The sequence below is a fragment of the Chiloscyllium plagiosum genome, unplaced genomic scaffold (assembly GCF_037043375.1).
Source record: "Chiloscyllium plagiosum isolate Xiang-an unplaced genomic scaffold, Cpla_swu_hap1 HiC_scaffold_8, whole genome shotgun sequence".
In the NCBI taxonomy this organism is placed as follows: Eukaryota; Metazoa; Chordata; class Chondrichthyes; order Orectolobiformes; family Hemiscylliidae; genus Chiloscyllium; species Chiloscyllium plagiosum.
The window spans coordinates 8504451-8516753 of NW_028270146.1; the positions used below are offsets into that span (position 1 = coordinate 8504451).

At 48.1% G+C, this 12303-nt stretch overlaps 1 protein-coding gene across 1 annotated transcript in view; it reads left to right on the forward strand.

Moving 5' to 3' along the window:
- The first annotated feature begins 458 nt into the window (after positions 1 to 458).
- The window catches only part of LOC122553337 (putative G protein-coupled receptor 132), a 162476-nt gene continuing 150631 nt past the window's right edge, over positions 459 to 12303 (forward strand). Inside the window, exon 1 of the mRNA XM_043696909.2 lies at positions 459 to 552. The gene's annotated coding sequence lies outside the window, so the exon portion shown is untranslated. The remainder of the gene's footprint in view (positions 553 to 12303) is intronic.

Consider the following 12303-nt stretch of genomic DNA (forward strand, 5'->3'; position numbering starts at 1 on the left):
TCTAGATCCAGTCAGTTCATTATGATTCGCGTGCACAGTCTGTTACTGAGACAGTGAAAGCTGTGGCTAGTGATTTTATTTGTCAGAAACGAACAAGCAGTTTTTCACCAAATTGGACAGGAAATTGACAAGTTTGGGAAGTGTGTGTGCGTGTGTGTGAAGTGTCTTGAGCTTATAAGGTTCTGAACGTTACCTTCGGTTAAGTTCATCACTGCTGCTACAGCTGACTCGGTCACAGATAAAACTCATTTCAAACAGCTAACTTTGGTGTCTCAGTCTGAACAGTACACAGCTGGGAAAATACATTTTTAAAAAAGTTTTGTTTGAAAGTAAACCCACTTCCTGTCTCATTTTAACCCAGTGAGGACTGAAATAGTAGCTTTAAAAAATCTGACTCAGATTGTTGGAGACACAGAGAGAGGCTGACACACAGAGCATGACACAGTGATTAGGAGGGAGAGAGAAACTGGAAGATTGAGAAGGGGAGGCATTGGGAGAGAGACAGAGGGCACATTTTGAGTCAAGTTATCATTACCTGGTTCCTTCATTGAGGTAAGACTTTTAAACAAATAGATTTTATTGATTATTAAGTGTTTTGGAGGATTGTGAGTTGAAAATTGTGTGTTTTTTTAATAAATGCAAGGTTTATGATTGTTTCATTTCATGTTTAAGTTCAATGACAGCAGTTTCAAGGTACAGTTCTCTGCTGGTGTTTATATAAATTAACCAGAGGTTCTTGACTGAGCTTAGATCTAGTTGGAGTTTATATGAAAACGCTCAAGATTGCAGAAGAATTGAATTGAACTGAATTTATTGTCCAGTGTACCGAGGCACAGTGAAAAGCTTTGTTTTGAGAGCAAAACAGGCAGATCCCAGAGTTAAGTAGCGTGGATAAGTAAATAACAGGTAAACAGCAGCAAAAACAAAAACACAGGTACGGGCGAATGTTAGGAGTTTGTGAGTCCATTCCGTATTCTAACAACAGTCGGGTAGAAACTGTTCTGAAACCGGCTGGTGTGTGTGTTCAGGCTTCTGTACCTTCTCCCCGATGGTAGAGGTTGTAGAAAAACATTGCCAGGGTGGGATGGATCCTTGAGAATGCTGGCGGCCTTTCCTTGACCGCGGCCCTGGTAGATGGATTCTATAGATGGGAGGTTGGCCTTCGTGATTGTCTGAGCCGAGTTCACCACTCTCTGTAACCGTCTCCGATATTGAATGGTACAGTTGCCATACCAGGTGGTGATACATCCAGACAGAATGCTCTCGGTGCACCTATAAATGTTGGCAAGGGTATTCACCGTCATGCCAAATTTCCTCAGCTGCCTGACGAAGAAGAGACGTTGTTGGGCCTTTGTAACCAGTGTGTCCACATGAAGAGTCCAAGAAAGCTTGTTGTGGATGACCACTCCCAGGAGCTTGACACTCTCCACTTGTTCTACCTCTGTGCTGTTAATGTGTAGGGGGCACGAGTAACATCCCACCGAAAGTCAATAGTGGGTTCCTTGGTTTTGCGGACTGTTTGAACATGGCCCCAATCAGCTGATTCCAGACAGCACCAGAGTTGATCCTCTGCCACATCCGACCTTCACTGGACCTGTATCTGCGAGGGGGAATCTCCTGCTTGAGCTTTTGCCTGTAAGCAAGGAGAAGAAACACTGCATTATGGTCAGAGTTTCCGAAATGAGGGTGGGGGGGATGGAGCGGTAGGCATCTTTCACAGTGGTGTCGCAGTGGTCTAAAATGTTCGGGCCCCTTGTGGGGCAGGTAATGTTCTAGTGGTACTTGGGCAACACCTTCTTTAGGTTGGCTGGATTGAAGTCGCTGCTTACAATAACAGGGCCTCAGGTATTCCATCTCCAGGGTGTTAGTGGGTGAGTACAGCACATCCAGAACTTCCTCAACCTTTGCTTGTGTCAGCATGAACCCAGCAGTTAGTGTAGCAGCGGGAAATTCCCGTGATAGATAGAAGGGGCAGCATTTGATGGTGAGGAGTTCAAGGTTTGGGGAGCAATGGCTGCCCAGGGTTGCAATGTCCGTGCACCACAAATTGTTGATTAAAAAGCTAACCCCTCCACCCTTTGAGATGGAGGAGATATGAAACTCAAAACAAAATCAAATAGATTGAAGGAAGTGGCAAGAGGCAATAAAAGACAATTTCCAAACCTTTAATCGACAGCATATAATCAACTAGCTCTCTGTAAATCACTGGAACTTAAAGACAATTCACTTTCCTCAACATACGCCAAAGAAACATTCATCTATTTCTTTGACAGAATCATTCTCTGTTAATTTCTGTGGGACTGTATTCCCCATCTTTCCCCAGTTAAAATGTCTAGAAAAACAGGAGGAGATTATTCAGCCCATTGGGCTGATTCCACTATTTTCCAGGACCACGGATGATCTTCTACTGTGATACCATAGTAACAGGAGCCAATGTAGGCCAGTCCTCCCAGTGAGTCTGATCTTCTACTCCTCCTGCCAAGACATGGAACTTCACCTGTTCCCCATCTGCAAGTGTTTGCTCACTTGTCCATATCACCACCATCCCACTCTCTCCCCAGGGCCCTTAATCTTTGTGGTACTCACAAATCTATCAATCTCAGCAACAGAACATTGATCCCTCTCTGGGGAAGAGAATTCCAAAACTTCACCAGGCTCTGAGTGAAGAAATCACTCCTTCTCTCAGTCTTGCACTGGGACAGTGGGCCAGTGCTCCACCTCCTACCATAACCATGTCTAGCCCATCAGAGTGCACTGGGCTGAGGGATCTCAGTTTCAGGATAGAGACAGAGTCAGACATACTCTGGAGAACCATCATGGTTTTCCTAACCTCTGGGGCATTGAGTCCACACCAACCCTCCAAACAGCATTCCACCCAGCCCCACCCCCCCACCCTATCCCTATAACTCTGCATTTCCCTTAACTCACCCACCTAGCCTGTACATCCCTAGACACTATGGGGCAATTTCCCATGGCCAATCCACCCTAACTTGCACATCTTTGGACTGTGGGAGGAAACCGGAGCTCCCAGAGGAAACCCACGCAGACACGGGGAGAATGTGCAAACCCCACACAATATTCCAGAAGCGCCCTAACCAATGTCCTGTACAGCCGCAATGTGACCTCCCAACCCCTGTACTCAATACTCTGACCAATAAAGGAAAGCATACCAAACGCCTTCTTCACTATCCTATCTACCTGCGACTCCACTTTCAAGGAGCTGTGAACCTGCACCTCAAGGTCTCTTTGTTCAGTAGCACTCCACAGCAGAAAGGAAGGACTGTAGATGTTGGAGAGTCAAAGCACAGTGGGTCAGCCAACACTCGAGGAATGGGAGAGTCCACGTTTCAGGCATTAGCTCTTCGTCAGGAATGGTACAGGAGTTGGGAGGTCATGTCGCGGTTGTACAGATCATTGCTTAGGCCATCTTTTGGAAAACTGTGTTCAGTCTGGCCTCCTTCGCATCAGAAGGATGTTGTGAAATTTGAAAGGGTTCAGAAAAGATTTACAAGGATGTTGCCAGGGTTGGAGGATTTAAGTTATAGGGAGAGGCTGAACAGGCTGGGGTTGTTTTCCCTGGAGCGTTGGAGGCTGAGGGGTGACCTTATAGAGGTTTACAAAATCATGAGGGGCATGGATAGGGTAAATGGACAAGGCCTTTTCCCTGGGGTGCGGTGTCCAGAACTAGAGGGCATAAGTATAGGGTGAGAGGGGAAAGATATAAAAGGGACCTAAGGGGCAACAGTTTCACACAGAGGGTGGTGCGTATGTGGAACGAGCTGCCAGAGGAAGTGGTGGAGGCTGTTACAATTATAACTTTTAAAAAGCATCTGGATGGGTATATGAACAGGAAGGGTTTGGAGGGATATGGGCCAAGTGCTGGCAAATGGGACTAGATTGAGTTGGGATATCTGGTTTGCCTGGACGAGTTAGACAAAAGGGTTTGTTTCTGTGCTGTACATCTCTATGACTCTATCTCAGGGGTTTCCCCCTCCACTTATGTAATTAAGTGTTAAATAATCTTGTTTTCTGATCTTCAGTAACTACCTTGTACATTCTCAGGGAGATATGTGAGCCGCCACCAAAGCTCTGAGTCAGCCCCGTCAACGGACATCTGTCATGGCATTTTGTCAAACTCACTGCTTGCTGTGTCCCTGCACTTCCCCTTTGGAAAGACACTTCTCCAGAGAGCTGGAGGAGGTTTCAGCTCTCTCTCACGCCACACTGACTCCCACTAACTGAATTTCCACTCACACAACCTGGAGATTTTTCTTAACATTCTAATCTCCACTTTGAAAATAAAATTTTTATTCCGATTTGTTCCAAAATACTGCCAGCTCTCCAATTACTTTAGCTTAAGGCTTGTAAGGTGACTGTCTGTGTGGAGCTTGCACATGCTCCCTGTGTCTGCGTGGGTTTCCTCCAGGTGCTCCGGTCTCCTCCCACAATCCAAAGATGTGCAGTGGATTGGCAATGGGAAATTGCCTGTAGTGTTCAGGGATGTGTAGGCTAGGTGGGTGAGCCGTGAGGAATGCAGGGTTACAGGAATTGGATAAGGGGTTGGGTCTGGGTGGGATAGTATTTGGAGGGTTGGTGTGGACTCAGTGGGCCAACTGGCCTGACCCCACACTGTAGGAAAACCACGATGGTTCTCCAGAGTATGGCTGACTCTGTCTCTATCCTGAAGCTCAGATCCCTCAGCCCAGTGCACTCTTGTGGGCTAGACAAAGTCATGGTAGGAGATGGAGCACTGGGCCACTGTCTCAGTGCTGCCTGACCTGCTGTGCTTTTCCAGCGCCACTCTTTTTGAAAATACTCCCCAGGTCCTTACCATTAAGTGTATAAATCCTGCTCTAATTTGCTCTTCCAAAATGTAGCAGCTCACATTTATTTAAATTAAACCCCACCTGTCACTCCTGGGCCCATTGGCCCATCTGATCAAGGTCTGGGATGTGGTTGGGCTGGGGTGGTGGTTGATGGTCAGGGAAGGGGAATGTTTGGTCTGTATTCAGCTGGCAGTGTATCTGGTGAGACTCTATTTCTGAGAGATGAACCCAGGCAGATCCCTGACTATATTTTCCTGTCTCCTCTGGGGCCGGCCCTGAACTGGTCACTGAGAAAGTATCGATGTCTCTCCAGCTTCCCCAGGCTTCTCCCTAATTTAACTCAGTTTCTGTGGCATGATGTAAACCCGACAACAATATCTGGACCTTGCATCTCATGGTTTACTGAGATAGGCTGCAGCATTTTGCAATTGTTCAGGAAACAAAACCATTGTGGTTCGTGACAGAAGAAACAATGAAAATTATACCTTTTTATATAAGCATTGCTGGCTGGTTTCCCACATTGCGCTGTTTGATTTTATTTTGACTTTATTGCTGCATGTATTTTAAGTAAGAATACAATAAATGAGAGTGAAAAGCTTTCTTGCATCACCACGATGTGGTGCCATTTTGAATAATTTATGAATAAGGGAAAAGAAAGAAATATACAACTTGAAGAGAGTCCATCGGTCAGTCCTGAGCCAGTTCATCACTGACAATGATACCTTCACCACCATCATTCCATTACCACCATCACTCCATCACCACCATCACTCCTTCACAACCATCACTTCTTCACCACCATCACTCCATCACCACCATTACTCCATCAACACCATCACTCCATCACTACCATCACTCCATCACCACTATTACACCTTTACCACCATCACTCCATCACCATCATCACTCCATCATCACCATCAAACCATCATCACCATCAAACCATCACCACCATCACTCCAACACCACTATCACTCCATCACCACTATCACTCCATCACCACCATCACTCCATCACCACTATCACTCCATCATCACCATCAAACCATCACCACCATCAAACCATCACCACCATCACTCCTTCACCACTATCACTCCATTACCACCATCACTCCATCACCACCATCACTCCATCACCACCATTACTCCATCAACACCATCACTCCATCACTACCATCACTCCATCACCACTATTACACCTTCACCACCATCACTCCATCACCATCATCACTCCATCATCACCATCAAACCATCATCACCATCAAACCATCACCACCATCACTCCAACACCACTATCACTCCATCACCACTATCACTCCATCACCACCATCACTCCATCACCACTATCACTCCATCATCACCATCAAACTATCACCACCATCAAACCATCACCACTATCACTCCATCACCACTATCATTCCATCACCACCATCACTCCATCACCACTATCACTCCATCATCACCATCAAACCATCACCACCATCAAACCATCACCACCATCACTCCTTCACCACTATCACTCCATTACCACCATCACTCCATCACCACCATCACTCCATCACCATCATCACTCCATCCACACCATTACTCCTTCACCACCATCACTCCATCAACAGCATCACTCCATCACCATCATCACTCCATCATCACGATCACTCCATCACCATCATCACACCATCAACACCATCACACCATCAACACCATCACTCCATCACCACCATCACTCCATCACCATCATCACTCCATCACCACCATCACTCCATCAACACCATCACTCCATCACCATCATCACTCCTTCACCACTATCACTCCATCACCACCATCACTCCATCACCACCATCACTCCATCACCACCATTCTTCCATCACCACCATCACTCAATCACCACTATTAATCCTTCACCACCATCACTCCATCACCACCATCACTACATCCCCACTATTTCTCCGTCACCACCATCACTCCATCAACACCATCACTCCATCACCATCATCACTCCATCACCACCATCACTCCATCACCACCATCACTACATCACCACTATCACTCAATCACCACCATCACTCCCTCACCACTATTACTCCTTCACCACCATCACTCCATCACCACTATCACTCCATCACCACCATCACTCCAACACCACTGTTACTCCTTTACCACCATCACTCCAATCACCACCATCACTCCAATCACCACCATCACTCCATCACCATCATCACTCCATCACCACCATCACTCCATCACCACCACACTCCATCACCACCATCGTTCAATCACAACCATCCCTCCTTCACCACCATTACTCCATCACCACCATCACGCCATCACCATCATCACTCCATCACCACTATCACTCCTTCACCACCATCACTCCATCTCCACCATCACTCCATCACCACTATCACTCCATTACCACCATCACTCCATCACCACCATCACTCCATCAACATCATCACACCATCACTCCTTCACCACCATCACTCCTTCACCACCATCACTCCATCACCATCATCACTCCATCACCACAATCACTCCATTACCACCATCACTCCATCACCACCATCACTCCATCAACATCATCACACCATCACTCCTTCACCACCATCACTCCTTCACCACCATCACTCCATCACCATCATCACTCCATCACCACCATCGCTCCATCACCACCATCACTCCTTCATCGCCATCACTCCATCACCACCATCACTCCTTCACCACCATCACTCCATCACCACCATCACTCCTTCATCACCATCACTCCATCACCACCATCACTCCTTCACCACCATCACTCCATCACCACAATCACTCCAACAACATCATCACTCCATCACCACCATCACTCCATCACCACCATCACTCCTTCACCAGCATCACTCCATCACCACCACACTCCATCACCACCATCGCTCAATCACCACCATCACTCCATCACCACCATCACTCCATCACCACCATCACTCCTCCTTCACCACCATTACTCCATCACCACCATCACATCATCACCATCATCACTCCATCACCACTTTCACTTCTTCACCACCATCGCTCCATCACCACCATCACTCCATCACAACCATCACTCCTTCACCACCATCACTCCATCACCACCATCACTCCATCACCACAATCGCTCCATCACCACCATCACTCTTTCACCACCATCACTCCATCACCACCATCGCTCCATCACCACCATTACTCCTCCACCACCATTACTCCATCACCACCATCACTCCATCACCACTATCACTCCATCACCACCATCGCTCCATCACCACCATCACTCCATTTCCACCATCACTCCATCACCACTATCACTCCATCAGCACCATCACTCCATCGCCACCATCACTCCATTACCACTATCACTCCTTCACCACCATCGTTCCATCACCATCATCACTCCATCACCATCATCACACCATCACTCCTTCACCACCATCACTCCTTCACCACCATCACTCCATCACCACCATCACTCCTTCATCACCATCACTCCATCACCACCATCACTCCTTCACCACCATCACTCCATCACCACAATCACTCCAACACCATCATCACTCCATCACCACCATCACTCCATCACCACCATCACTCCATCACCACCATCACTCCATCACCACCATCACTCCTCCTTCACCACCATTACTCCATCACCACCATCACTCCATCAACATCATCACTCCATCACTACCGTCACTACTTCACCACCATTACTCCATCACCACCATCACTCCATCAGCACCATCACTCCTTCACCACCATTACTCCTTCACCACCATCACTCCTTCACCACCATCACTCCATCACCATCATCGCTCCTTCACCACCATTACTCCATCACCATCATCACTCCATCACCACCATCACTCCTTCACCACCATTACTCCATCACCATCATCACTCCATCACCACCATCACTCTATCACCATCATCACTCCATCACCATCATCACTCCATCCCCACCATTACTCCTTCACGACCATCACTCCATCACCACCATCACCACCATCACCCCTTCACCACCATTACTCCATCACCACCGTCACTCCATCACCACTATCACTCCATCACCACCATCACTCCTCCTTCACCACCATTACTCCATCACCACCATCACTCCATCACCATCATCACTCCATCACCACTATCACTCCTTCACCACCATTACTCCATCACCACCATCACTCCATCACCATCAGCATTCCATCACCACCATCACTCCATCACCACTATTAATCCTTCACCACCATTATTCCATCACCACTATCACTCCATCACCATCATCACTCCATCACCACCATCACTCCATCACCATCATCACTCCATCACCACCATCACTCCATCACCACCATTATTCCTTCACCACCATCACACCATCAACAGCATCACTCCATCACCATCATCACTCCATCACCACCATCACTCCATCACCATCATCACTCCATCACCACCATCACTCCATCAACACCATCACTCCATCCCCACCATTACTCCTTCACCACCATCACACCATCAACAGCATCACTCCATCACCATCATTACTCCTTCACCATCATCACTCCATCACCACCATCACTCCATCACCATCATTACTCTATCACCACCATCACTCCATCACCACTATCACTCCATCACCACTATCACTCCATCACCACCGTCACTCCTTCACCACCATCACTCCTTCACCACCATCACTCCTTCACCACCATCACTCCATCACCACCATCACTCCTTCGTCACCATCACTCCATCACCACCATCGCTCCATCACCACCATCGCTCCATCACCACCATCACTCCATCACCACCATCACTCCTTCACCACCATCACTCCTTCACCACCATCACTCCATCACCACTATCACTCCTTCATCACCATCACTCCATCACCACCATCACTCCATCACCACCATCACTCCTTCACCACCATCACTCCATCACCACCATCATTCCAACACCACTATCACTCCATCACCATCATCACTCCTTCACCTCCATCGCTCCATCAACACCATCACTCCATCACCACTATCACTCCATCACCATCATCACTCCATCACCACCATCACTCCATTACCATCATCACTCAATCACCACTATCACTCCTTCACCACCATCACTCCATCACCACCACACTCCATCACCACCATCACTCCATCACCACTATCACTCCTTCACCACCATCGCTCCATCACCATCATCACTCCATCAACATCATCACACCATCACTCCTTCACCACCATCACTCCTTCACCACCATCACTCCATCACCACCATCACTCCTTCATCACCAGCACTCCATCACCACCATCACTCCTTCACCACAATCACTCCATCACCACCATCATTCCATCACCACTATCACTCCATCACCATCATCACTCCTTCACCTCCATCGCTCCATCAACACCATCACTCCATCACCACTATCACTCCATCACTATCATCACTCCATCACCACCATCACACCATCACCACCATCACTCCTTCACCACCATCATTCCATCACCACCACACTCTATCATCACCATCGCTCAATCACCACCATCACTCCATCACCACCATCACTCCATCACCACCATCACTCCCCCTTCACCACCATTACTCCATCACCACCATCACTCCATCACCATCAACAATCCATTACCATCATCACTCCATCACCATCAACACTCCATCACCACCATTACTCCATCACTACAATCACTCCATCACCACTATCACTCCATCACCACTATCACTCCATCACAATCATCACTCCATCATCACCATCACTCCATCACCACTATCACTCCTTCACCACCATCGCTCCATCAGCACCATCAATCCATCACCACCATCACTCTTTCACCACCATCACTCCATCACCACCATCACTCCATCACCACCATCACTCCATCACCACCATCACTCCATCACCATCAACACTCCATCACCACCATCACTCCATCACCATCAACACTCCATCACCACCATTACTCCATTACTACCATCACTCCATCACCACTATCACTCCATCACCACTATCACTCCATCACAATCATCACTCCATCACCACCATCACTCCATCACCACAATCACTCCTTCACCACCAGCGCTCCATCACCACCATCACTCCATCACCACCATCACACTTTCACCACCATCACTCCATCACCACCATCACTCCTTCACCACCATCACTCCATCACCACAATCACTCCAACAACATCATCACTCCATCACCACCATCACTCCATCACCACCATCACTCCTTCACCAGCATCACTCCATCACCACCACACTCCATCACCACCATCGCTCAATCACCACCATCACTCCATCACCACCATCACTCCATCACCACCATCACTCCTCCTTCACCACCATTACTCCATCACCACCATCACTTCATCACCATCATCACTCCATCACCACTTTCACTTCTTCACCACCATCGCTCCATCACCACCATCACTCCATCACAACCATCACTCCTTCACCACCATCACTCCATCACCACCATCACTCCATCACCACAATCGCTCCATCACCACCATCACTCTTTCACCACCATCACTCCATCACCACCATCGCTCCATCACCACCATTACTCCTCCACCACCATTACTCCATCACCACCATCACTCCATCACCACTATCACTCCATCACCACCATCGCTCCATCACCACCATCACTCCATTTCCACCATCACTCCATCACCACTATCACTCCATCAGCACCATCACTCCATCGCCACCATCACTCCATTACCACTATCACTCCTTCACCACCATCGTTCCATCACCATCATCACTCCATCACCATCATCACACCATCACTCCTTCACCACCATCACTCCTTCACCACCATCACTCCATCACCACCATCACTCCTTCATCACCATCACTCCATCACCACCATCACTCCTTCACCACCATCACTCCATCACCACAATCACTCCAACACCATCATCACTCCATCACCACCATCACTCCATCACCACCATCACTCCATCACCACCATCACTCCATCACCACCATCACTCCTCCTTCACCACCATTACTCCATCACCACCATCACTCCATCAACATCATCACTCCATCACTACCGTCACTACTTCACCACCATTACTCCATCACCACCATCACTCCATCAGCACCATCACTCCTTCACCACCATTACTCCTTCACCACCATCACTCCTTCACCACCATCACTCCATCACCATCATCGCTCCTTCACCACCATTACTCCATCACCATCATCACTCCATCACCACCATCACTCCTTCACCACCATTACTCCATCACCATCATCACTCCATCACCACCATCACTCTATCACCATCATCACTCCATCACCATCATCACTCCATCCCCACCATTACTCCTTCACGACCATCACTCCATCACCACCATCACCACCATCACCCCTTCACCACCATTACTCCATCACCACCGTCACTCCATCACCACTATCACTCC